This window comes from Mustela nivalis (assembly GCF_964662115.1).
Source record: "Mustela nivalis genome assembly, chromosome: 15".
NCBI lineage: Eukaryota > Metazoa > Chordata > Mammalia > Carnivora > Mustelidae > Mustela > Mustela nivalis.
In genome coordinates this window covers 56,580,699-56,608,215 of record NC_139034.1, presented here as the reverse complement: position 1 = coordinate 56,608,215, position 27,517 = coordinate 56,580,699, and the positions used below count along the sequence as shown (strand labels likewise).

At 42.0% G+C, this 27,517-nt stretch overlaps 1 protein-coding gene across 8 annotated transcripts in view; it reads left to right on the top strand.

Annotated features, from left to right (window-relative positions):
* Positions 1–27,517, top strand: part of KLF12 (KLF transcription factor 12) — a 512,550-nt gene that overhangs the window by 108,684 nt on the left and 376,349 nt on the right. For 5 of the 8 annotated variants that reach the window (XM_082701279.1, XM_082701274.1, XM_082701281.1 and 2 more), the window contains exon 1: positions 21,568–22,514. The exons of 1 other annotated variant lie outside the window; for it this stretch is intronic. The gene's annotated coding sequence lies outside the window, so the exon portion shown is untranslated. Of the gene's footprint in view, positions 1–21,567; positions 22,515–22,558; positions 22,766–24,583; positions 24,603–27,517 lie in introns of those variants that run through there. 2 more of the 8 variants (XM_082701275.1, XM_082701277.1) reach the window with 2 other exon arrangements.

Here is a 27,517-nt window from a genome sequence, read left to right as displayed (position 1 = left end):
CTGAGTTGTGGCACCCTTTTATGTCAATATAGTGCAAAGTGTCAAAAGCACTTTTGGTTTATAAGAACTGGACTCAATGAGAAAGAAAAAGGTTTGTGGGTCCTAAAGATCCAGAGATTGGTTCCTTCAGAGCATAGATTTTAACTACACATTATATGGTAGAAAACGCTCTCTGATAATCACAGAGCAGGCCCCCTCATTTCAAATGATGTAAGAGAAGAATCAGATGGCTGGAATGAATTGATTTGGAGGAAACATGACTAGATCATACAGAGCCCTCTGAGAAGTGCCCAGAACTCTGTCCCAATTTGGAAACTAAATTTTGAATAGAAATAGCAACAGAAACCCTCTGTTTGTGGGGAGAGTCTCAGAGAAGAGAGGACTACAGTTTTGCTTCCCAAGATATAACTTGGGAAGATACGTTTTGGAGCAAGTCTCCAACACAGCATCTGAAGAGTGGGAAAGAAAGGACAAGAAAGTTTTCTATGCAAAACATTCCCATATGCGTGGAAGTGGCACAAACAAGAGAAAAACAAAAATGTATAGACTCTGGGGCTCGAGGTCACAGACGTCAAGTCATAAATGCCCCAGGGCACTGCGGCAGAGATGACTCAGGGGAACTACAGCTCCCTGGAGGCCAGCAAGTTCAGGAGACATCACTTGGACCAAACACGCCTCGCCAATGACAGGACAATGCAAAGGCAACAGCCTTCTTCCCAGCATATATATCCCAAAAGAGATGGAAGGAGAGAGAGTGAATATAAAACCGACTGAATATTTAACTTGATTTGGCCACATGGAAGTTGTAAATAACTGAGTCATCTTGAATTACTCAGATTATCTCTTTGCCATCTCCAAAATGGGAGGTACACAACTGAGTTAATTTCACTTGCAGAGAAATAAACACTATTAGAATTTTATACACATAGGTTAGCGACTGTGAAACTTTAAATCTGCTACATGTGGGGCCTTGCCTGAAATTCCAAGGAACACTCGTGCAAGGCATACTTGCACCATGAACTAATTCAAACCCTAGACAACAATGGAAGCAAGTCAGAACCGTGATGCTATGAGAGAACTGTGTGCAGAAAGCCAAAGTCTGGGCCCCCAAACTGATATTCACTTCACTGAACACCTATTGATAGTCAGCAGAGACAAAGAAGAGGGAACATCATGGAGAGTTATACTTAGGGCCATCAGCTCTGACTCTGAACTGCCAAAGAAATAAATCTCCTACTCACAGAGGGAAGGTTGATTCTAGGGGTACCAGCTTGGGCCATAAAGGTGGGGATGGCAGTATATTTAAAGAGTTTGATTTGGAAGAAGAAACAAGATCCCATGTTTAAGCTGTGAGGAGTACCCATAACTAGTGTGATAGAAGCTAAATAGACTGGGGAGGAACTTGAGACCTGCAGAAAAAAGAACACCATGATGATGCAAGAACCAAGGAGTGGTCAGTTCCTATCATCTCTCTAGCTGGACTGCCAGGATGCAGTAAATAGGATAGTCACTATTGCCGGGAACCAGTGGAATCCCAAGAGGCCTAGAGTGGTGTTCCATACATCATTTCCTACAACCCTAGGCAAAGACCTATCCTTAGTCCAACTTCAGGGTAGCACCTTCCATAGCATAGTCTACGCTGGAGGGGAAAGTGAGCAAAGAGAAATCTTTGGGACAACAGTGATAATCCTATAATAGAAACAAGGATAACTTCACCCATGATCCCCATGTAACTGCATAATCTCAGAAACTCTGAGAAGTAAGTCCTGGGTAAGCAAAGTTTGAACAGGGACTTAACTATGATATTCCTGGCCAATATTTTCCCCCCTAGGGATGCAAATATTTATTAGGACGATGAAAGAAGATAATATTTTTGGAAATTAACCAATGCAATTTATTTTTGCAGTCATTCTTAAGTTCTTAATGTTTTCAAAACTCTATGTACTGAGTAAATAATAATTATTTCAAGAGGGGGTCGGATCCAATTTAGAACAACAAAAAAGTCACCATTTCATTTTAAGTTTGAAAGTAGAAGTTAAAAAATCCAGAGTGAGCAAGGAGGAAATTAAATTCACAAGGGTCATGTCTAGAAACCCAAGATGGTAGGCAACAGGTTCAGGGAGATTCTAAAACAAAAGAGTAATAACTTGGCTTTCCCAGGTAAAGCCCACAACACTACAAATGTTCTAGAAAAAGCTTAAATCCAACAATGACCCAAATGCTATTAACTAACAAAATTGAATAAGGTCTCTGAGTTCTTGAGTTTTTGACCTGAGTGTGGTGTAGAAAAAGATATAAGAGGCTTGCACTGAGAGAACAGGTGGATCAAAGGAGACTTCATGTTTGGAACAAAGAAGATAAACAAGGATGGTCTGACAACTTGAGACCACTGGAGGGGTATGGACTTAACGGTGTATAGACCAGGTTTTCAAGTTCAGACAGGACTAGCTATAAATTGCACAGAGGATACCACATGGATCAGATGACCCATCCCTAGGCAGAGACAATTTCTTTTAAAATATTTTATTTATTTATTTGACAGAGAGAGAGATCACAAGTAGGCAGAGGGGCAGGCAGAGAGAGAGGAAAGGAAGCAAGCTCCCTGCTGAGCAGAGAGCCCGATGAGGGGCTCGATTCCAGGACCCTGAGATCATGACCTCAGCCGAAGGCAGAGGGTTACCCACTGAGCCACCCAGGCAGTCCCTCCCTGATCCCTTTTTTGACCAGGATTTTAGTTCAACTCCTGGTTTGAAGTAGAAAATAAGGGAGAATCACAAACTGATTTGAAAACTTATACTGACCACATCAAGTTCAGGAAATTACTAAGTAAACTTGAATTGGCAATACAGAAATTTGCAGCATCAGAAAGACTGGAAATTCTTAAGTAGTTTCAGTTATCCTAGGAAAAAAAGCATTTTCATTTTTAGCATCCAGATTTTGTGACTATGTGAAAATTAACCACAATATACATATTAAGAGTAACAGGTATATAGCAAACATTTAATAAATGATAGCTACCACTTATTATTACATTATTACATCATTCCACTTTCATCTGAACTTTATGCTTTGTTTTTTTTTAAGATTCTGTTTATTTATTTGACAGACAGAGATCACAAGTAGGCAGAGAGGCAGGCAGAGAGAGGGGAGGGAAGCAGGTTCCCTGCTGAGCAGAGAGCTTGATGTGGGGCTCAATCCCAGCACCCTTAGACCATGACCACAGCTGAAGGCAGAGGCTTAACCCACTGAGCCACCCTAGCGCCGCTTTATGCTTTGGTTTTATCAACTTATAGGTCTTAAGAAGCAAACATCTTTAAAATGTCCTATTAGTTTATCAGGTGGCACAAAAGTACTGGCAAATAAAATCCTTGGTTCTGAAAGAGGTAATATAATTATGGGACTGTGGTGGAGTAAAAGACTAATGTTCAAGAAGGGAGCATTCTAGAAGAATTGATTAAGTTCGTAATTTTGCCTGGAAAGGAAAACAGGCTCATCTAGCCCCCAAGTCACACATGAATTATTTGTACCAGGATGATATTTAAATAATTAATAATGAGAAACTTAGCTTAATATTCCTGCCAACCACCCTGTATTGAGGAACCAAATTTTTTAAATATGGCTTGGGAAGTCTGGGATCAAGTAAATGTGTTGGGTGGTCTTGCAAGCTATTTTCATCACATTGTAGGAGCTCAGTGGACTGCTTTTCTCTCCATTAAAGGACTGTACCAGAACATCTATTTATATTCCCAAGTCAGGCCACCCTCTTTCTTGGAAAATACTGTCAAAAGTGAAACACTCTTCCATTATGAACTGCCTGATTTTACTCTCTAGGGGTGCCACAAGTCTTACTTTGTATTTATTTCTCATCCTTTTGAACATGCATTTTTATAGCATTGCAAGTTAATTACAGATAATTTTTTAGTCCTCATATTTTGGGTTGGTAACTTTTATTAGCATGTAAAGAGCTATCTTCATTCTTCACGTCACTGCCGCAATGACTCCAAGACTCACCGGGGGTGGGTTACTTCTTCCTGAATCATGTGTTTATGAGCTTCAGTCATTTCCTGGCCAGAATTGCTTACTGTTTATTTTGACTTTCTCCTCCATTTGAAGATTCTTCTGAGTTTGGGGCAGGTTTGTCTATTGACTATAAGTGCCTAATCACATTTTTTTTTTTTTTTACCCAGTTGGAATTATAATTTTACATGTAAATGGTGATGTGAAAATGCCCCAAAGTACCACTTTTTTTGTGCTCTCAAGACTATTTCTTAGAACTACTAGTCTTTAGTCTTCACTCATCCCTCAGAACCTAAACTAATTCCCTATCCACACTTGTAAAATGCCTAAATGAGTTTATAGTCATATAATTGTGAATAAACTCATCACCTATTATAATCCTAAAATTATTAATCAGGACAAGCACTATTGTATTATATTATAACTGATTAATAATGCTACTAGGTATTTTGTTTTTTCGTTCATGAAAACAAAGCTTGCTTATTAAAGACACCAGTGTTCAATGTATGAGTGTTAAGCCTTTTCATGTATGATGATATTTGGGTAGAAGAATTCCTTTGCCATATATTAGAGTGGTATTCATTAATTCATTCAATAAGTTTAGTAGATAGTTATCGAGTGACAACTATATTCCAGGCACTCTCCTAGGCAATGTGTGTACATTAGCTAATAAAACAACAAAAGATTTATTCTTATTGAGATTACAATCTAGCTAGGGGAGATAGAAAATAAAAAATAAATTGTGTTTACCGTTGATGTTAACATATGGAGAAAAATAAGCCAGAGAAGGGAGATGGGACAAGGTAGGGAAGAAGCTGCTATATTTCAAAAGGTTTTAAGAGGGAAGGCCTCATTGACTAGGTGAGGAGACCACCAGAGGAGAGGATATGCACAGGCCCAGATCTAAGGGCCAAGACTATGAGGCAAAGAAAGCAGCAAGTGCATAGCCTTGGGGCAGGATGGCCTGACGTGTTCAGGAACAGCAAGGAGGCCAGAGTGGGTGGAAAACTGGGAGGGAGAAGAATGAGAGAAGGGATGTGGAGAAGGTAGCAGGTAACCCTGACATACTATTTAGAAGTCTGTGGAGGCTTTGCTTATAAAGAGTGAGACACCATTGTGCGGGCATTGAGCCAAAGAGTGATAAGATCAGATCTTCTGTTTTAAGAGGGTATCTCTGAATCATGTCCTGAGAAATGTGTGTAAGGAGGGGATGATAGAAGCAGGGAGTCAGTGTCAGAGGCTTTTGCAATAAACTAAGTAAGTAAAAGACGAAGGGTAGTACCAATGGGCGTGGGGAGAGCATACCAATTCTAGATCGAATCTGAAAGTTGAGTCAATAGGAATTGCTGGTTCACCATAGGACAACTCTGAGTCAGTGAGTCAAGAATGACACTAAGCTTTTTACCCAGTGAGGGGAAAGAAGTAATTGCCATTGGCTGACATGAAGAAGGCTATAAGGAATAGATTTAGGGCTAGGGTGGGGTCAGATAAGATCTGGAGCTTAGTTTTAGACAACTTAATTTTAGGTGCCCATATGCATAGGAGGTTAGCTCTAGAGTTGATAGTCGAATATATCAGTCTGGAGTTAAGGGCCCTTCCAGATATCTCCGTATTGATAGCCTTTAAAGCCATAAGACTGGATGAGATCACTAAGGGAGTAGGCAGAGATAGTTAAGAGATCCAACAGGGAATGTAGGCACTCCAGCTTTGGAAAAATGAGCTGGGGGAAGGGAGAAAAGAATGAGAGAATGTCTTGCTCTGGAAGGCAAGGGAAAAAAATGTTTTAAGGAGGAGAGGGTGTTAAACTCTCTCTTTACCCATCAGTTGATGTCAGTGTTAAACTTCATCTTATTGACCTATCTGTGCCAAGTTCTACTGATAGGCCAAGTTAAAGACTGGGCTTTTGCCACTAGGTTTATTTTTATATTTTTTTAAAAGAGATTTATTTATTTATTTGTAAGATAGAGAGGAAGCACAAGCAGGGGGAGCAGCAGGCAGAGGGAGAAGCAGGCTCCCCACTGATTAAGAGGCCCAGTGAGGGGCTCCATTCCAGGACCCTGGGATCATGACCTGTGCCAAAGGCAGATGTTCAACCGACTGAGCCACCCAGGCACCCCTTGCCTCTAGATTTAAATCCTACATTTAATTTTTATTGACCCTCGTGAGTGTAATTTTAGTAGAGTGGTGGGGATGGAAGTGTGAATTGGTTTCAAGAGTGTGGCAGAAGAGAAATGGAGTACAGAAAAAAGTGGGCACTTCTTGGCAGGCTTTTGTTATCACAAGCATAGATACGGGGCAGGAGCTGGAGGAGACTATGTGGTCAGGAGAATGATTTCTAAACTTGTTTTCTAAGACTTGGTAGGTGATACGATGTTGTGTGTTGAGGGGTCATGACTCAGTGGAGGAGGAAAACCTGGCGATGCAGAAGTGAGGAAACAACTCCTGGAGGAATATCTATGATGGGGTGAGAAGACAGGGGCGTAAGGCTGCGGGGAAGAGCTGACTTTAGAGAGGAGAACTGATGGCTTGTTCATGGTATCACAAGGGAAGGTGGAGCCGTAAAAACATGGGTAACTGTGGAAAACCCGCTCTTGAGGGCTTCTGTTCTCTCAGGGAAATAGGAAGCAAAGCTGTATCACCAGACAGTGAGCATGGAAGATAAGGTTCGGAAGTGTGAGATGAGATGGGTATAAAAGAGTCAATGGGTCAGGAAATGTCTAAGATTACCAGGCAGTGCTTATATCCCAAGTAAGCATTGGGGGACTTCTATTTCTTGGGAAAATATTCCCAGATTATTAAAAAATGTGTTTGAAAAAAAATGTGTTTGATGGAATATTTTGGGGAACCATTGTATACTACGTTGGCTCTCTCTGCTAGAGTCAATGAACAGGTTAACAGCTGCTACCACATCTTCTTTAAGGAAAGATGTTTAACATTATACAACCAAGTTTTTTCCAGATGCTTGAGAGCACTGAAGTCTTAGTGTAGCACCACCTATTAGCACCCTCCAGAACACCGTTCCATGGAATCCAGTTTGGAAAATCACTGCCACAACTATAGCACCACCAAGGTGCCCCCCAGTACCCAACAGAAGCTCTGGAAGTCACCCCTATTCCATCCGTAAGGGGCAACATCTGAACTAGATGCAAAACTTAACTCTCTAGGTAAACCATGAGGCAAGAGGCAAAGAAAGTAGCAAGTGCATAGCCCCGGGGCAGGATGGCCTGGTGTGTACAGGAACAACAAGGAGCTGTTCTCTGAAGTTCCTCATCCATGAACCATGATGGGGTACAAGAAGCCTTCATGACAATTCAGGCCCATGGGAAGAACAACGTGCTCAGCTCCAGGAACTCAAACCTGACATGCACAGGCTGGGAGATCCCGGCAAGTCTTTCACACTTCAGTATCTAAGTGTCCACTGAAAGATTTCCTTCACAGTTGTGGGAACAGAATACACAGTGATTAAGAGTGCTTACCGGAAGTCCATTAACGTAGGAGCAAATCTCAGCTTCATTTCCTACTTGCCGGGTCACCTTGGAAACAGGTTAACCTCCATGGATCTCGGTTTTCTTCTTTGTAAAACAGAGAGGATATCCCCTACCTCACTGGCTATTGCAAGGATTAAATGAGATAAAACACATCAAGCACTTAGCACATTGATTTTTTTACATGCGTACTGTAACAAGAGAATGCAGTAACTGATATGGAGCACTACTCTAAATTAAAAGTCCTTTGAAATTGTAAAGCAGCAATGTTGGTTCTTTATTAACGGTGTGGGAAAAGGAATTAAATTAAGAATGTTTTTAAAACAAAACATGTAATACAAATAGATTTGGTTCTTAAAAGTACGATGCAAACCCACTACTCCTCACTGATTTTCTTCATCTGTTTTCTCCCCAAGATTTTGACGACAGTCTATTGTAGAGGTTTATCAAACTTGCGCTGCATTATTGCAGAAAGGAATGGCTTTTCTGTTGGGGATAATAATAGTAACAAAATAATATCATTTTAGATTTGTGGTCTCGCATTTCCTTTCCAAGCAGGTATTGCTCCTGATGGGAAAATAAAGGTTACTAAAGGGTTAACTGACTTTAGTAAAGGTCAACAACATGGCAAAATCATTCCACTCCTGGAGCAGCAGGAAAGCATGTTTCTGACATATTTATAACTCCATGGTTAAGATGTTCGTTTAATGTGCTTTTTTATCCAAAGGTCTCTGACCATTTAAACCTTTCCCCCCTTTAAGTTAGATGTGACTTGCTAGCTATTAATGTCCTTTAAGTACCTGGTTTATGCTCAGTTTAAGATCTGGCCCTAACAATTTTCAAAGAATGCTACCTTTACAAAATTCCAAGATAATTACGGCAATTGTGTGTGTGTACGTTTTTTTTTTTTAAAACAAACATGTTTGAGTTAAAATTAAAACCTCCCTTTAGATTTGAAGTTTAAAAGAATTAAGTTTGCTTGCTTGTTGTAAGAAGATATTTCTGAGACTTTGTGATGCAAAGAATAAGAAATACATTTTGAATATAGCTTTAAAATGTGCTTGAATATGTCTGCTATGAATCTTGGAAACTGATCCAAGACCAGGTTCAGAAATAGGAGCTAAAAACCTGAAGTCTAGGGCTTGTTGCCCAATCCAAGAGGACCGCCTTTCCCCTTTCTAACTTTGATGCTTCTAGATAAAATGGCATATTTCCTTGCAGCTTGATTACCTATTAGTAAATAAAAGTGGTATTTATAAGTATTTGGGGGGTTATATTATATAAATATTTTCATTAGTAAGAAATACAGGTCCTAAATGTTGATGTGCACAAATGGATACAAGTCAATACACGTGCACACGGAAGGATAGAATTACGTGTGGTGTGCATCTAGATTTTCGCAGCAGACCCAGCCATATGTTTCTTGTCTAGGAGGCTGCCCAGTGAACTCATGCATGTGGATAACAGTTCTAGCAGGCAAAAAGCCATATAAACAATGGGCATAACTCATAATGAAACAAAGAAGCATGCTAATAGCAAATTGTATCATTATAGAACACTACTCAACCGAACTTTTTAATGAGTAATTTTGATAAATGAGCAAATGAGATGTTAATATAGCCATCCCACTGAAAAGAAATCGAATGTTTGATGGTGAAGGATCACATAGCATTTTGCACTCTAAGATGTGACAAGTCACTTCCTCTCCCTGACTTTTGCCTATGCTTATCTTCTTTGCAACCTTTCTGGAGTCAGCCAAGACAGTATCAAGCACAATGCCTGGAAAACGGTGGTTAAGTTGTATGAGATATTTTGTTTTGTCATTGCGACTGGAAAGAACTGCTTCCAGTTTCAGAGAAATAAAGAACGGGATTTAAATTCTTTGTCCTTTTATGTAATAAATAGAATGTGTACTTTGTGCTTAGGGTCGGGGTGGGAAGGGTAGTGTAATAAAACTAAGGAATTTCACTCATAGAGGAGCATTTTTGTATGTTGAAAGTAAGCCTTATGTTTCACCTGATGTTTTCTCCTGAGAAAATACAGTTGCCCTGCTTAATTCAATGAGGAAAATATTTAATAATTGATGAGGATTTGTGGAGTTGAAAATTGTAAACAAGGCAGTATTTCAATACAACAGCTCTAAAATAACTAAATAGACTTCCTCTGTTGTATTTATTCACCCTTTCTATAGCACCTATCATCTTAATACTTAGGCATAAAAGTACCGGGCATAATGTGAGGATGAAAATATTATGATTCCATCTCATTTTTCTCTCTCAGTAGTTAAAATATTGACAGTGTTCAGCCATACATTTATTCCGCCATGTTACACTGCTCGGTTCCTGAGACTAAAGAATTCCTTATGTACAACGAATGTTTCAGTGATTGATGTGAAAGAAATATGAAGGCGTGACACTGTATTTTAGTTAAACAGTCAGTCAGTGGTTTATTTAAATAGAAGTAATACACAAATTTGTAGATACAGTAGCAATAGCCAATGGCCCTGTATTCAGTGTTCTTTGCCTTGGTTTCATTCTCATTTTCAAAGAAGCTCTCTCTCCTCTCATGATTTCACACCACCCAGTTAAGTTGCTGAGACCCATTTTTAGCTGCTGGGGCTGCGAAGGTTATCAAGCCCTTTCATGTTAATGAGCTACACAGACATGATTTATATCATAACAATTGATGACAGATGGCACAAAATCCTTGTAATTGTTGTTTTGAAGATAAAATGATGGGGCACCTGGGTGGCTCAGTCGGTTAACCCACGGACTCCTGAGTTTGGCTCAGGTTATGATCTCAGGGTCCTGAGATGGAGCATTGCCTCAGGCTTCATGCTCAGTGGGGGATCTGTTTCAGTTTCTCTCCCTCTTGCCCTCCCTCCCCCTGCTCATGCATGTGCATGCTGTCCTCTCTAAAATAAATAAATAAAACCTAAAAGAGAGAGAGAGAGAGAGAGAGAGAGAGATGATATGAAAGTACCAGGTGCCTCAAAATCCTCATCTGTGCTGTGGGGATCATATTCCCTTTCAAGTATTTATTGAGTGCCTACTATACCAGGTCTGCAGCAGCAAATACCAGAGAAAAATCCTCTGCACTTTGGAACTCCCAATCTTGGGGAGGTAGGCTGGAGAGGGATAGGCAGAAGCAACGACAATAAAGCAAAATGTACAGTGTATCTGATGGTGATGGTGATAAATGGCGTATGGAGAAAGATAAAGGGGAAAGAGGTTAGGAGTGCTTGTGGGGCTTGCAACTTAAAGTGGTTTGACAAGGCCAGCCCCGAAGAAGTAAAAACAATAGTAGAAGTTCATAGAATTCTTGTGAAGGTAAATAAACTGTATGTAAAATGCTTTGACCAGTGTGTGGCACATAGTAAAGATTTAACAAGTGTCGGTTTCAAAAAGAGGTAGTGATGTTTAGTGTTGTCCTGAGAAAGGTTTTTGTTCTGTTCCTTCATTTGCCATGGCCATTTTTATCTGAAATTAGGAATGAATTTGTTTTCAAATTTTGTATAAAAGGTTCAAAAAACTAATTGGTAAACTAGACAAAAATTCAGAACTGGGAAACCTAAGTCTTAGTGGATAGATTATCCACAATTTGTCCCTGTCTTAAAAAGGGAGAAGGAGGAGGAGGAGGAAGGGAGGAAGAAGGGAAGGAGGGAAAGAAAAATTCTTTATTTAATGTCTATTTTTCAAAGAATAAAGTTGTTTTAAGTCATAGACACAGTTTAAATTATTTGAACTTTAAGTGTAGTCTAACTTGAAACATAGGTCAGTTAAAACGGATGTATCCCAAATATGAGAAAATACTAATCTTTGCTAATTGAATTAACTGGGTTCAAACATCTTAGTCAATATGCAGAGATCTTGTATGTTCCTTTAGATGATTTTTCTTTATAATCAGCTTTATTATTCTTGTAGGCGTACTTTAGTAGTAAACAAAGAATAAGTTATTTGTATTAAACAAGCTAACAACAAAGCTAATATAAAAGGAAAATAAATAATTATAGGGCACCACTTTCACCACTGTTGTTCAACATAGTACTAGAAGTCCCAGCAACAGCAATCAGACAACAAAAAGAAATAAAAGGTATTTAAATTGGCAATGAAGAAGTCAAACTCTCCCTTTTTGCAGATGACATGATACTCTATATGGAAAACCCAAAAGACTCCACACCCAAACTACTAGAACTCATACAGCAATTGAGTAATGTGGTAGGATACAAAATCAATGTACAGAAATCAGTTGCTTTCTTATACACTAACAATGAAAATATAGAAAGAGAAATTAGAGAATTGATTCCACTTACCATAGCACCAAGAACCATAAAACACCCAGAAATAAACCTAACCAAAGAGGTAAAGGATCTGTTCTCAAGGAGCTACAGTACACTCATGAAAGAAATTGAAGAAGATACAAAAAGATGGAAGAGTATTCCAAGTTCATGGATTGGAAGAATAAACATTGTTAAAATGTCTATACTACCTAGAGCCATCCATACTTTCAATGCCATCCCAATCAAAATTCTGCCTTTTTCAAAAAGCTAGAACAAACAATCCTAAGATTTGTATGGAACCAGAAGAGACCCCCAAATTGCTAAGGAAATGTTGACAAAGAAAAACAAAACTGGGGGCATCATGTTGCCTGATTTCAAGCTTTACTACAAAGCTGTGACCACGAAGACAGCATGGTACTGGCACAAAAACAGATACATAGACCAGTGGAACAGAGTAGAGAACCCAGATATGGACCCTCAACTCTATGGTCAAATAATCTTCGACAAAGCAGGAAAAATATACAGTGGAAAAAAGACAGTCTCTTCAATAAGTGGTGCTGGGAATATTGGACAGATTTGTGTAGAAGAATGAAACTCGACCATTCTCTTACACCATACACAAAGATAAATTTGAAATAGATAAAAGACCTCAGCATGAGGCAGGAATCTATCAAAATCCTAGAGAAGAACATAGGCAGTAACCTTTTTCTTTCAAGATATGTCTCAGCATAAAAAATTATTAAGGTCCGCCTGGGTGGCTCAGTTGGTTAAGCGGCTGCCTTCGGCTCAGGTCGTGATCCCAACGTCCTGGGATCCAGTCCCGCATCGGGCTCCTTGCTCAGTGGGGAGCCTGCTTCTCTCTCTGCCTCTGCCTGCCTCTCTGTCTGCCTGTGCTCACTCACTCTCTCTCCCTCTATCCCTGACAAATAAATAAATAAAATCTTTTTAAAAAAATTATTAAAAAAAATATATGTCTCAGCAACTTCTTTCAAGATATGTCTACAAAAGCAAAGGAAACAAAAGTGAAAATGAACTTTTGGGATTTCATCAAGATCAAAAGCTTCTGCACAGCAAAGGAAACAGTCAACAAAATAAAGAGGCAACCCACAAATGGGAGAAGATATTTGCAAATGACACTACAGACAAAGGAATGACACCCAAGATCTATAAAGAACTCCTCAGACTCAACACACACACAAAACAGATAATCATGTCAAAAAATGGGCAGAAGACATGAACAGACACTTCTCCGAAGAAGACATACAAATGGCTAACAGACGTATGAAAAAATGTTCATCATCATTAGCCATCAGGGAGATTAAAATCAAAACCACATTGAAGACCATCTTACACCAGTTAGAATGGGCAAAATTAACAAGACAGTAAACAACGTGTGTTGGAGAGGATGTGGAGAAAGGGAAACCCTTTTACCCTGTTGGTGGTAATGCAAGTTGGTGAAGCCACTTTGGAAAACAATGTGGAGGTTCCTTAAGAAATTAAAAATAGAATTTCCCTATGGCCCTGCAATTGCACTACTGGGTATTTACTCCAAAGATACAGATGTAGTGAAAAGAAGGGCCATCTATACCTCAATGTTCATAGCAGCAACGGTCACGGTCACCAAACTGTGGAAAGAACCAAGATGCCCGTCAACGGATGAATGGATAGGGAAGATGTGGTCCATATATACTATGGAGTATTATGCCTCCATCAGAAAGGATGAATATTCAACTTTTGTATCAACATGGACAGGACTGGAAGAGATTATGCTGAGTGAAATAAGTCAAGCAGAGAGAGTCAAGTATCAAATGGTTTTGCTTACTTGTGGAGCATAAAGAATAACACAGAGGACATTGGGAGTTGGGGAGGAGAAGTGAGTTGGGGGAAATCGGAGGGGGAGACAAACCATGAGAGACTGTGAACTCTGAGAAACAAACTGAGGGTTTTGGAAGGGAGGGGGTGGGGGTTGTGTGACACTGATGGTTGGTATTATTATGGGGGCATGTACTGCATGCAACACTGGGTGTTTTGCATAAACAATGAATTTTGGAACACTGAAAAGAAATAAAATAAAATGGAAAAAATAATTATAGGGCACCCACTATGTGTGGGTATGTGCTAGATAATTTGGAAGTTGCTTTCATTTATCCTTCAAAAAGTTTTGAGGACTTGTGTTTTGGGCACTGCCCAAGGCACTGGTGGGACATCTGAGAAGTGTTTGGACACAGTTCTTGCCAGATCTCATAGAGCTTACAGCCTTATAGAGGAAGGTATGTACGGCCTCATTAGTTCTTCATCTCCTTATAAAGAAGGTATTGCCCCACGTGTATAGGGAGGAAAACTAAAACCAAGAAAAATGAGGTGAGCTGTCAAGGGCCACTCAATCAAGTGATGAGAACCAGAATCAGTTTAGAACATTCTGTTCACAGGTGCAAGCTCTTTCACTACTGACTCAGTAAAATTTGAGTGTGAAATACAAATGCAGTTGGTATTTACCTTTCTAATTACAGCCTGTTTACTCAACTTTTAAAAAATTAATGTTCATTTCTCGATGTAAATCGATGCAGTAGGAAGATGAACCATGACCAGACTACGCAACTAGGTGAGGCGGAACTGGGATTCACATTTTGCCTTAGGTAAATCATGCATGGATTAATCTAGAATCAACTACATTATGGTTTGTACACCTCAATGATTTTTTAAAACCACATTATGTGGGAAAAGTTCAGGTAAAGAAGCATCTTTTTTTTTTTTTTTTTGGTAGTTTATGAATTGATGTTTTTACAATGATGGGTCAATAACTCTTAAGCCGAATGGCATATGCCTCCTTTTTAAGCTATCTGCCAGCAACAAGTCCAAAGAGAGCCTCAGCATCATAACGGTATGCATCTTGCAACTAAAACATTCTGCACAATTATGTAACAAAAAGGCAGACACTGCCCGATGAATGCCCCAGATTCCATTTCTCCTTGCCTACTTCCCTGCAATTGGTTTCCATGAAGCCATGTGACCCAATTTTGGCCAATGAATTAGTAGCAGATGGTAACAGGTGAGGCTTCTAGAAAACTTTCTAAAACTTGGCCTTCACCTTTAGCTTTTTTCTTTCTTCCTAGTGGGGCAGGAAAAAGAAGTTACACTTTAAGAAGGGGAACAGGGAAACAAAATGAGCTTTGGGGCCTTGTGGCACCAAAGAGCAGCTGTACAGTTCCCAACTGGAGCTGCCTCCCTTTGGCTTCTTGTTTTGTTGAAGGAGAAGTTGAGACCAAAAGTATGTATCTTCAGCCGCCATTAGTCAAGTTTTCTGTTCTTTGCAAAGGAAAATAAAGCAATACTTAATCAGTGATCTTCTCCCTTCCCTTCCTTCTCTTTTCCCCTAGATCTTCCTTTCCTGTTCTGTTATTCCCAAGTTTTAGGATTTAATTTTTTTCTTTCTATTCTTTTCTAATAAGTTCTTTATCTCCCAATTGGATAGAATGAATGATCTATTCACATGACTTCCAGTGTTATCAGAACTGTAAACATGCCCGGACTCCTGAATTTCCTACTCTTCAGACCTTTCTTTTCACTTCTTACCAAGACTTGAAATATGAGACGTTGTTTCCTATTTTCTTTCCCTTGTACCCCTTTCCCAAAATAATAGGTTGTTGAATTTTAGTCTGAATTTGTAATATCTTTTGCAGCTGTTGCGTCATTGGTTTCCTATAGTAGCAAATTGTGGCAAGAGCAGTTTGACTCAGCCCAAGCTTTCTACCTACCAGTGTTACCCGGTCCTAGAGTTCAGTTCCTACTAATCAAAGAATTAAAATGCAAGCCATTTCTGTTTGCTAATTTAAAGTTTGTTTTTTTTGTTTTTTGTTTTTTTTCTCTGAAGCGCCACTCAACTAACCAGAACACCTTAGCCAGAACACAGGGAAGATGGCACTCTCAGATATATGATGTGGTCATTGTTAAGTTGGTAGAATAATTTTGAACAATAATCTGGCAGTATGTTTCTAGAACAGTAAAAACAAATTCATAATCTTTGTTTTGGGAACAACTTAGAGGAGACTATCTAAAAAAAAAAAAAAAAATTTTTTTTTTTTTTTTTAAAGAAAGATGCCAAGATAGTCACTATAATCTAAGTATAATTGTAAAAATTTGGAGAAAATTCTTGTGGTGGGGATAAGCTAAATAAGTAATGGCAATTCACTACTAGGACAAATAATGATTATGATGACTTTATATCAAAATAAAAGATATAAAAAATTACAATAAAATTATGAACCCCAAGTCAGAAAAGACAGTAGTTACCCCTGTAGGGCTAGGAGAGGGATGTGACTGGGATGACCAGAGTGGGGGCTTTGAGTGTTGGAAATATTCTATTACTTAAGCTAGGAAGAGGCCACAGGAACGTGCCATAACATATATATGTTATATATTATTTTACACACATGACATAGTTCATATTATTAAAAAATAAAAATGTCTTTTGAAGAAATTTTTAACCTCCACAAAGGCTCTCTCTCCATTCTTCTTAGTGTTCCCTAACAGATACAACTTTATCCAGAGTACTGTAACTGTATTTTATATTATAGTTATTCATTACTTTTATCTAAGCTCATCTTCGTATGCTTATAATACTGAGGCTAGTGTCTTGTATATAGCATGAAATTAAAGTGGTATTCTGCAAACTATGTACACTTTAGCTGAATTAAATTATTTCCATGGGGCATAATTTCTAATTATAAAAATAAAAAAGGCAAGGATAGCTATATTTCAAATCTGATAATGCCTCAATTTGTTATATTTTAAAAATGCAAATTATCTGTTTATTACATTATATCTCTAACATTTGCAATCTAAAGACTTGCAAAGTGCATCTTTTTTTTTTTTTAAGATTTTATTTATTTATTTGACAGAGAGAGACACAGTGAGAGAGGGAACACAATCAGGGGGAGTGGGAGGGGAAGCAAGCTTCCTGCTGAGTGGGGAGTCTGATGGGGGGCTTGATCCCAGGACCCTGGTCATGACCGGAGCTGAAGGCAGATGCCCAACGATTGAGCCACCCAGGCACCTCACAAAGTGCCATTTTGAAAAACAACTTTTCCTATGAATTTTCACTCTGGTTATGAAAATTAAATTTTTATTTAATACAATTCTACTTAAAAAAAGAAAAAATAGTATAATTGATTGGATCATTTTTAAATGATTAAATATGATAGGGACAACAAAATTAGATAAATGTGTTCCAAATCTGATACATTTCTGTATGTAAAGACTTCTAATTTAAAAGAAAGTTGCCAGAATCCATGTTCAAAAGGTGTTTATCAACACATTTCAGTTTTGCTTGTTGTTTTTAATATGTGCCCCCAAATGGAAACTCAGGTTTTCAGCTATATTGTGTTTTAACATGTCACTCCAATTTTGTATGTTATTCTAATTGGCTCAACAAACATTTGACTAATCATCTACCATGTACAAAATACTGTGATGGGGAAAGGCTAAAAACATGGTTAAGGTGCATCTTCAGTTCTCAAATGGGTTACCTATCTAGGAGCGCCAATAATATTTAATGAAAGCAGGAAGGTGAAAGTACCCTAGTGATAAGTGAGGGAATTAACACTTGCTGGATGCCTACTTGGGCCAGGTTATCTCCTGCTGTGTATCTCATACTGGCCCAAGTGAGGACCCAATAAACGTTCATCCTTCGAAGTATGGGGAATATCATTTAAATGGGTGGAAAAAATGGAGAATCAAAAAGGTACTCTTTCATTACATTAAAAGAAGCCTCAAGAGGGGAAGATAATTTTGTGGTGAGGGGGTGGGATATGTATATCTGTGTGTGGGGTGTCATGGAATCATTTTGGGAAGATTCCACAGCGATAATGGGGTGGGGGGGCGGGGCGCGGGGCGGTGAACCATCTATTAAGGCAGCTAGGAAGGAGAGGGCATGGCAGGGTATCCACCTGGGTTTGAAGTCTGAAATACATGAAAATCTATGTGGGGCCCTCAAATGTCATGGTTATTGTATTGATGCTAATTTGTGTCACTTTGGGTTTTAAATGTAAGTATGCTCTAATTAAGGCTTTGCTGGAGATGAGGTGGAATGGACCTGAGGGAAGGAGGCCAGAGTTTCAGAGCTGCGGGGTGGGGGGTGGGTGGGGTGGGGGGGATGGGGAGGAGGGGATGGGGGGGGGAGGGAGTAGGAGCGCTGCAGGGGACTTGACTAGAAATGACTATGCAGGAGCTTGGAAAAGAAGAGATACGTCTGAGAGCGCAATAAAGATATTTAAGCTAGAAGGACCCAAACTGTATTGATTGCAACAAAACAAAGTTATAAAATGTCATTTTCCTCTAATTTCCAGACAGCTCCTCACTCAAATCAAAACATGTTGTTTACCATGTAATCACATAATATCACCAGCTGTTTGCATTCCTAGTAAGGCTTTTTACATGCCTTTCTCAAACTCAAACAGGAAAACTTCCTTTTGCAGAACATCATTACCAAAATACGACATGTGAAAAAAATGGGCATGGAAACCTGACAATACACGTTCACTTCTGACCGCAGGGAAAAGTCAAAACTATAGTTTAAGATTTATTTATAGCTTTGGAAGTCACATTTATTTTGACTTTGAATCAAGTCTAGTCTTTCAACACAGCTTTTACTTCTGAAAATGGACTCAATTTTCCCCCATCCCTGCCTGAAATTGTATTAGTGTTAAATCATCCATGCGATCCTTGGCATCACTAATCCAAAGGCTTAAGAACTTTAAATATACACAGATACTGAAGAGTCTTTACCTTAGAGAAATCAGGGTGTGGTACAGATAATACTCTTAATACTGTAAAAGATTTTTCTATCATTGACACTAATTTTTCAGAGTATTACCACTGGTGAAGTATAATTAAGAAGATCTGACAAAAAGTTTGCAGGTAGGTAACATTTATTTTTACATTAACAACTTAAAATCTCTAGTTGTGAGTTCTGCCTTATCGTTTACACTGAGTGAGATATTACTTGCCTTGGGGTTACGTGTAGGTTCTTCTCTTTTCTGGGACAAGATGTTAGGTAAAAGAATACCAAGTTTAAAAAACTCAGAATACCAACCTCTAGCAGCCTTGTTAATCCATGCACCTTTTGGTACTTGTAATAATCAAGACTAAGTAAAAGAAGTATATGCATTTAGGAAAATGAGTCATCTTTGACCCAAATTATCTTGGTTTTAAACAGAATTGAAGTACCATAAAGAATGGGATATGAAAGATACTTTCAGCCCTGAAATTTTATGATTCTGTAATTTCAAAACATTCTTGTATGCGGTTAGAATTATACATTCCTGGTGAAAAATTGACATGTTTACATTCTCTGACTTCTCATATCCCTGCACACAAATGGAAGCGAAGGGTAAGGGACAAAAATGTAAAGATGTGCACATATTTTTGTTAGGCTATGGGTACTATTTTTCTACCTTTTCCCCTTCTGTTCACACGTTAGTTGGCTTAACGCTAAGTTTGATACAGGGAATCAGTAAATGAACTGAATTGGAACTTCAGTTCATATACACAAATGTATGTACAGACACACACATAATTTACTGCAGTATCCTAACTCTCAGTGATAACCATCTTCTTCATTCTTTGGTTTTGCTCTTCCCCACCCATCCCCAGATCATACAATGAAGTGATTCTGCCTTTTAAATTTGTATCTTTCTTCTTTCTTTCTTCCTTTCCTCTAAATCTAGGGAGTTGCCTTAATGGAACATTTCTGTTCTTTCTCATCTGTCAACAATTAAAAAAAATTGGCAAGTACTTTCCCCCCCTAATATTTGATGTACTCCCTTCTTTTAACCACATTACCCAGATTCTGGATATTAACACTGACCTTCCTCTAATTTCCTTATCTCTCCGTAATGGAGTCTTGTACTTTTCGATCTTTTGTCATTCTATTTACATGCCTCTGGCTGTTCCCAAAGGAAGGGAGTGCAGCTTGGAATGCTTTTCCACGTGCAGAAAAGCACTTGCTACAGAACATATTTATGGTCGGTCCGCCACTCAGCTTTGAGAAAGAGCTGTTAGTACAAGAACTGCCACAATGACATAATTTCTTACAGCATCCTTCACTCTTACGGTTAAACTCACTTCCTTCACTCCCTGCCCCACCTAGAGGGAAACTTCACAGTGTTTCTAGTAGAGGCAAGTTTTTCGTTTAAACACTGCATTTGTTGATAGTCTACCGTTTTCCAAACACGCCTTTTCGTGTTTCTTCCAGATGTAGTGCAGTGTAAGGGGCTGTTAACCGCGATTAGACCAGGGGGTGGGGTCCGGAGCCGCTTTCCCGAAATAGAGACCCCACCCTGCAATGGCCCCTCCGCCTCCAGGTCCCATTTTCTTTCGGGGCTCCTGATTCCTGCCGCACCTACACCTTCAGATGTGGGCATCCCTCGCCTTCCTGCTCTCACAGCTCTCGTCTTCTAAGACGACTTTGCTTAAGGAGTGGTCTGTGATTTTCAGACACTGTCACACTTAGGCCATTTGTGGTTCTTCGGAACCCCGAGAGCAGGGCAGAGCCCTCCTCTCAATACTGTCGGATGTCTAAGAGGCAGGCCCGCTGACTCGTCCAGTGAGGATCAGAAGTGGGCTGTGGACTCATCGTCCAGGCTGGACCACCTTTCCCAGCATTCCTCATGCACAGACTGTGGCAGGTGGCAGAGACCGCACCAGGCGGTACACTGCCTTTGTTTTCATTAATAACGCACACCGGGCCTTTAGAGATGTTTGGAAGATGCCACACAAAATGTAGAACACGGCTTTTCCTGGCTAGAAGTCGTTCCTTTGCTCTCATTTCCTGTTTCTCGGCCTCTCCCTTGTTTCTCTTCCCACCCCACTTGGTGCCACATTACTTCAAATCTTGCTCTCCTAACATAAACTTCCCCTTCGCAGCCTTCCCACCGCCGGGGCGGTTTCCCGCGCGGGGCGGGCTCAGGGGCACCGCGCAGGGGTGTCGGCGGGCCCGGGAGCCCCAGCGCGCTCACCTAGGTTTGCAAGAAAAGTGGCGCTCGCATCTCCACCGCTGACCGCCGCGCCCCGCCAGCCCCCCCTCCCCACCCCGCCCGTCCGCTTCCGCCCGGTCTCCTCCCCGCCCCCGCCGACCCTCCGGCGCGGCGCTGACCCCCGCGCCCTTCGAGCCGCGGCGGGAACGGGCGCCCCGCCGTTGCCTCCTCTCTCCCGCCCCAGAATCCCGCGGATCTGCTCCCCCGGGCGCGGGGGCGGGGAGGGAGGGGCCGCTCGCTTCTCGTGCCTCCCTCCTGGGGCACTGGGTCGGGGGCTGGACTCCCCGACACCGCGGGCCCCACAGCCCCCGGGGCCTCGGCAGGGGTCTGCAGCTCCAGCTTCCTTCCGCTCCTGCAAGTTCGCCTGCTTTCGCGAATAACTAACACGGGCTGGCGCCCCTTCTGCCGGGTTTCCCAGCGAGGCATGCGTTTTCCCCCGCCCCCATCCATCCCAAGGTGAAGCACCGGGAGGGAGGACACCCCCGCTTCGCCCGCAACGTGCGCCGCTCCCGAACCCAAACAATGATCCCGCTTCCTTCCTCGCTCAGCCCTCCTCCCGCCCCACCCCCCGCGCGCACCCCAGCATCCAGGGCACCGCCCGCCCGGACTGCCCCTGCCCGGACCCCATTGTTGCCCGACCCGGGCGATGCCCGGCGCCCGGGGGCGGTCCCCGGGAGCCGCCGCGCCTCCGCGCCCGCAGCCTCGGCCGGCCGCTGGAGCCGGCTCCGCCCACACCTTTCCAAGTTAGCTGGCGGGTGAGCCGCGGGGACGGCTCGGGCGCCCGGCCCCCTCCCTGCACGCCCCCACCCGGGCCGGAGCGGGGAGGGGGCGGGCGGCCGAGCGGGCTCCGCGCTCGGTTTGCCTCCGAATTCTCTTCCTAAGGCTGCCTTGCGCGCTCTGACACAAAAGAGGGCACTTTCGCGCGGCTCAGCGCGAGTCCTCGCCTGGCGAGTTGCAATCCGGGGGCTCCACCCGCCGCGAGGCCCCGCGGGCCCCCCTCGGCCGGCGGCTCCCAAAGCTCCGTTGGCCATGTGTAGGTTATTTTGGGTGCTGCAGCAAGGTGGTGCAGGTGAAAGGGAAGCTCGGCCGAGGCCGGAGGCCGGGGGGCGGGGGCAGGGGTGGGGCGGGGTGGGGCGGGGTGGAGGCTCCGCGGACCCACCCCCCAGCCCGGCGGCCCGGGCGGCGAGGCGAGGGCCGGGCAGTGGGTGTTGCCTTCTACCTCTGCGAGCGGGGAGGGGTTAGTTTCCCACAGGGGATTTCAACCATCACACTCTGAGCCCGCCTCCTAATCCTCGGGCGGAGCGGCTCGGGGGCCCCATTTTATGGCAATAAAGCGACTTAGCGCCTGCTGAGCGAGCCCCTCCCCGCCGCCGCCCCCGCCCTCGGCCCCACCCCGGGGCTCGCCCGCAGCGGCGGGGCTTTGTTTCTGGGGAGGAGGACCCGGAGCTCTTTTGTTTGGGGGTTTGGTGTTTTCACCCCCCCCACCTCACCTCACCCCACCCCACCCCACCCCCCGCGCCTCTCCGGTTTCCTGAGCTGCGGGCTGCAAGGGAGGAGAAGCGGCGTCTTGCAACCCCCTCGGCTGGGCCCCGGGGTAATTCGATGCGGGCCTGGCGAGGCTCCCCACGCTAGACCCGGGCTCGCGTCTCGGCAGCCTCCACCCACCGGCCCACCCTACATTTAGCGCATCATGTGATCCGGGTAAGTCATTTGCAAGTACAACAGTTCCCTGGGTTGCCCCCCATTCATTTCCTGAGAACTGCAGAGAGCAGCTGAGAGGCTCTGCCTGTGCGTGTGCGAGTGTGCGTGTGAGTGTGCGCGGGTGACGCCGTGTGTGTGCGAGAGTGAGTGTGTGCGCGCGCGTGTGTGTGCGAGAGAGAGAAAGGGAGAGAGAGGGGGACTCTGTGTGAGGGAAAGAAAACAATTTCTCCTGCTCTGCAGCTTCTGTTCAGGTCTGTGCCGATTCCGTTTCTTATCAAAATAAACAACCCCCTCCTTTTTTTTTTTTTTTTTTTTTTTGCCATCCCAAATCAGACCGTATTCTCTTAACATGTTTTATTTTCCTTCTGTCATCTGCTCAAGTTAAATCATTTTGGTTGGTCTATGTTCTTAAAGGGGGAAAGTGTTGGGAAGCGGGAGGGGGCCGAGGGAGGGCGATGCTATTGCAGAGCAAGTAGCGTCGGTCGGATATGTGGAGAAGAAAGAAGGACGTTTCTCCCCCCCACCCCCAAATTCTTTTTTTTTTTTTTTAAACTTATCAAGTACCGTGAATTAAGCAAATGTTTTTCTACCCCTAGTGGAATTGTTGGTTGCAGTGTTTGGCTGACAGTTGCCAAGGATGAGAAATAAAACACCAGGGCTGAATTGGGGGGGGGGGGGTGTTGTGGAAGTAGTTTGCCCCCAGGAATAGAGCGAGTTCGGAGAATAGCCGCCGCACCGGGGCTGTGTGGGCTGTGGGTGTGCACCGGAGAGAGTGGAGGGGAAGGGGTTAAGGCGGAGATGACACTGCTGGCATGAATAGTGGTCCTGGTGCTACATTCATTATTGTCTCTGGTCGTAATGATGTGTAACTGTCACTTGCTACGGTGCCTGGTCCATGGAAGTAGCCAGGGGCTGGCCCGTGGCTGTTATTTTCAATTACGGGGGAGCCGGCCGGAGTTGACAAGGGGCAACTTTGCACGTCCACGCGAGCCGGGAAGCCCGCGGAGACGGCCTGGGAGCCACTTCTTGCCTTAGAAGCTCGCTCCCAGGACTCGGACTTGACCTCCGCGACATTAGTTGGTGTTCATGTTAGATGCTCCCCTGCGGGGAGAATCAATCCTGCTTTTGTTGGGTAGAGAACTGCCTATTAGAACTTTGAAAACTTTTATCTTTGGGGAAAAGGGTGGGGTGCACTCAACAGTTCTGTTTCGAAGTGCATTTGAGGCAAACGCTTGGAAAAAGTACCAATTCCTTTGTTATATGCCCTGCAGCTTCCCAACCCCCTTCCCCCTGCGCTTCGAGTTTTGCATACTTTAATAGTAATACCCTTAATTCAGCTGATAAAAACTGACTGTGTTGAGTTAAAGAGTATTAGTACAACGGAATGTGTAATCTGGATAAACAGTTTGTATGGTTAATATTGTCAGCTCTCTAATTTAACCGTACAGATTTTAAGTATCGTTCTGTATGGATTGTTTTAAGCAATTCCACTGGCTAATAGAATTCTCCGCCGAGCACTCGGGTATTTTATTTTAAATCAGCTTTAATATTCTGTTTCTCAGTAACACTGGGGAGGTGAGCAGCTCTATTTACATTTACTGCATGTGCATCCAGTGGCTTCAGTAGACATCTGTCAATCAAATAACGTCATTCTGCAAATCCACGAAGACGCCTGCAGGCCCTTTTCTTACTGGAGGATAGAGTTGTTTGGATAAGTAAATGCTTTGAAATAAATTTGGTGGCGTTTAACAGGGCGCAGCTCGTGATGGGAATAGGAGTGGTCACTTTGAAGAGTGGGTGTATTCCATCATCTAAGAAATGCTCTTTGGAATTGGCATTTAATAAAACCCGGACACCCCTTCCCCCCCAGGAGCCGGGCTGTGCTGTTTGTAGACCTCATTCCCTTGTTGTTTACATTTGTTTAGAACCACATAAAAATTGGTTGTGATAAAGGGGTATACTTCCAGGCTAGAAAATGTTTAACTGTGGAAGCTCAGTGGACATGGGATGTTGAAGGACAAACATTTCAGTTGCATAAGTTGTATCTCTTGCTGCAGGCAGGTCAATGTGAAGACTAGCTTGAGTCTGGTAAGCTGCTTTGGGTTGGGGAGAGAACAGTTAGAGCATAGAGATATAGGCAGACGTTTGTTGTGTATTTTGGAGAGAGGTTTAATTCTGCCTTGTAATTCATAACTATTATAAAATATACGAAGGCTGGTAAAATTTGGGACTTTTAGTTTATGAAATAAAACTGTGTGACGAATACAGTTCTGCCAGGCTTGTCATTCTTGAGGGATTTCTGTTTATTTTTGAGTTGCTTCAGTTGATTTATTACTTGGTAATGCCTCTTTGAAAGAAACTTCGTTCAGATAAACTTTATTTTGGAATGCTTTGTCTTACTATTTATTGAATGAAAATTGTTGTGCCGGTGAGCCCTTAATATATATATATATATATTTTCTCCAGAAAGTTCTTTTTCAGTAACCGAATGTCCTTTGGGAGAGAACTGGTCCTGCTGTAGCATTTGAGACCTTGACCTTAGCAACTCTTGGCTGGTGCTTGTTAACTACAGCTGCAGCCTATGTGTGTACAGAAAGGGAAGGCACTGCAAACACTCGTGGGCTCCCTCTCCCCAGGCCCAGGGAAAAACAAATCAGGATGCTTGACGTTCATTCATTACGAAGAGTGTGCATCAGGCATATAATAGCAATAGTGCTCTGATCATTTAAAAATATATATATGTTCCTGTGAAAAGTAAACAAGCACTTTAACAGACTGAGTGAGTTTTACATGTTACATCATGAAGCAGGCTGTTAACAGCTTAATGAAATAATTTGATCTTAAACATAGGTGGGGTTTTTTTGTGTTTTTTTTTTGTTTTTGTTTTTGTTTGTTTTTCCTTTCTGCAAAGAGGACACAAGTGCTTAGACCTTTAGGCCTACACTGAGGGCATCTTGAACTGCAGCCAGTATTGGTTAATCTAGACTATTGAGTAACCTTACCAGTGAGGTGATATTGTTAAATAGTTGAACATATAAAGGCCCGGGATGTTTTTACCATCGCATGAGATGGAAAGTGTGGAATTTCATATTTATGTGAATTTCATTGGTACAATTACATTGAATTGGGGGTGCCTAAGGTTTTCTTTGTATATAAGAGAAACTATCTTCTTAGAGTGTTAACTTCATAAATGCAACTGTCAGTGATTTGTGGATTTATGCAACATAGTTGTATCCTACAATACTAGAGGCACAGACTCATTTTTAAAGTTACTCTTTTTTTGGATAAGGAAGTCTCCTTACTCCTGCTTCCATGTTGATTAATGAACAGGAGCTTAAAAACCCCACACTGATTTATTTAGAATCCACACCCATGATTGTCTTATTCTTTGTTGAAACAATTTTCATTTTTATAAATAATTCCTAAAATAGGTTGCAGTTGCTTACCTCTATCATTTATATTTTGAAAATACTGTATGCCAATAGAGTAGAAATATATGTATTTTTGCCCGGTGTCCGTTTATTTTCTGTGTGAAATTTTTCTTTTTATTTATTTTTCAGCCTACAAATTACGCACAGCTTTCAATCTTAAGTATGTACAAAATGTAAGGGGAAAAATATTAACATTAAATCACTGGCAACACCCTATAAACCACAGCCTTAACTCATCCACCACAACCACAGCTCCCAAAATCAAAATGCTAGTAAACAGATGGGCCTTGCCCTGTGCCCAGGAGGTCAACAGCCTTAGGCTCTGTGAGATCTGCTGTGTTTCTAGATCCCAAACCGGTCCAGAGAACTGTTTGACTTCAACAGACCAGAATTCATTTCCAGGGCCTAGACCGGCCACACCCCATCTGATGTCAGCTTTTGAGTTCTTGTGGTGGAGAACACATGCTGTGGATTAAATGGTTGCTTTCTCTATATATTCTCAGTAATTATGTTACAAAAGGATTTTTCGGTTTTGGGTGTTTATTGTCATAAAAGTGGCTACTTGAGTAGTCCTGTTGCTCCATAAAAATTTGTTTTGGTCTGGCAGTAGATTGCAGGATATTCACCCAAAAAACTGCTCTGGTATGGCCTTTCTTCCTGTCTTTTTTTCAACTTAAAGTCCTGCTTCTCTTCTGTGGCTAATTCCATGGTATATAGTTTTGGATATTAGCATAACTGGACTGGTCCAAACAGTATTGCTTTTTAGGTACAGATGGTGTAGTAGAAAGCCCTTGTCGCACTGCCCTCGTGTGTGGAAGGCGAGAACCAGTTGCAGAGCTCTGGGACAGTTTTCCCAGTCCCATCAGAGTAACAGAGGCCGCCCCATTACGGCAGACTGGCCAAGACAGCCAGGAATTGTGTTCCCAGTGCTACATTCACCACACTTAGGGGTTTTCAGAATAATTCCTGTCATGATGTATATGTGTAGTTATATACGTGTGTGTGTGTGTTTGCTATTTTGTGTATGTACCTGTGTGTATACATACACAGTATTTATATTTATGAATGCGAATTTTTATATTGTCTTTCTATGTTGGTATATATATCCCCCATGCCACATACACTAAGACCAAGAATTATAGTAAAAAGCCCCCTCCCCCATCATCGAATAAAGAGGGAAAGCACACAATTTGTTTTCTCAAAGCCTGTGTTTAGTAAGATTATTCTCACTTGTGTTTTTTTTTTTAATTTTAGCAAGCAAACTTACAGCATGAAAACAGCCCTTCCCCAAAGAAAACAAACCAGCAAAACTAAATGACAACCAAGAGGAAGGATTGTAAAAAATGAAATAAATAACTCTAAAGAAAATGTTTATTCATTTCCCAATCAGGTATCTGCTAAGGGTATATCTCCTGTTGTCTGGACGGATTTAAGGGGCAGAGATACTACAGTTTGAATTAGGGGCTCTTGCCTTCTAACTCTGAATGGCCTTGGTCACATTTCATAACCTCTCCGAGTCTAGAAAATGGGAAAAATAATGTGCATTTTACAGGGGTATGGTGAAGGTGAAAG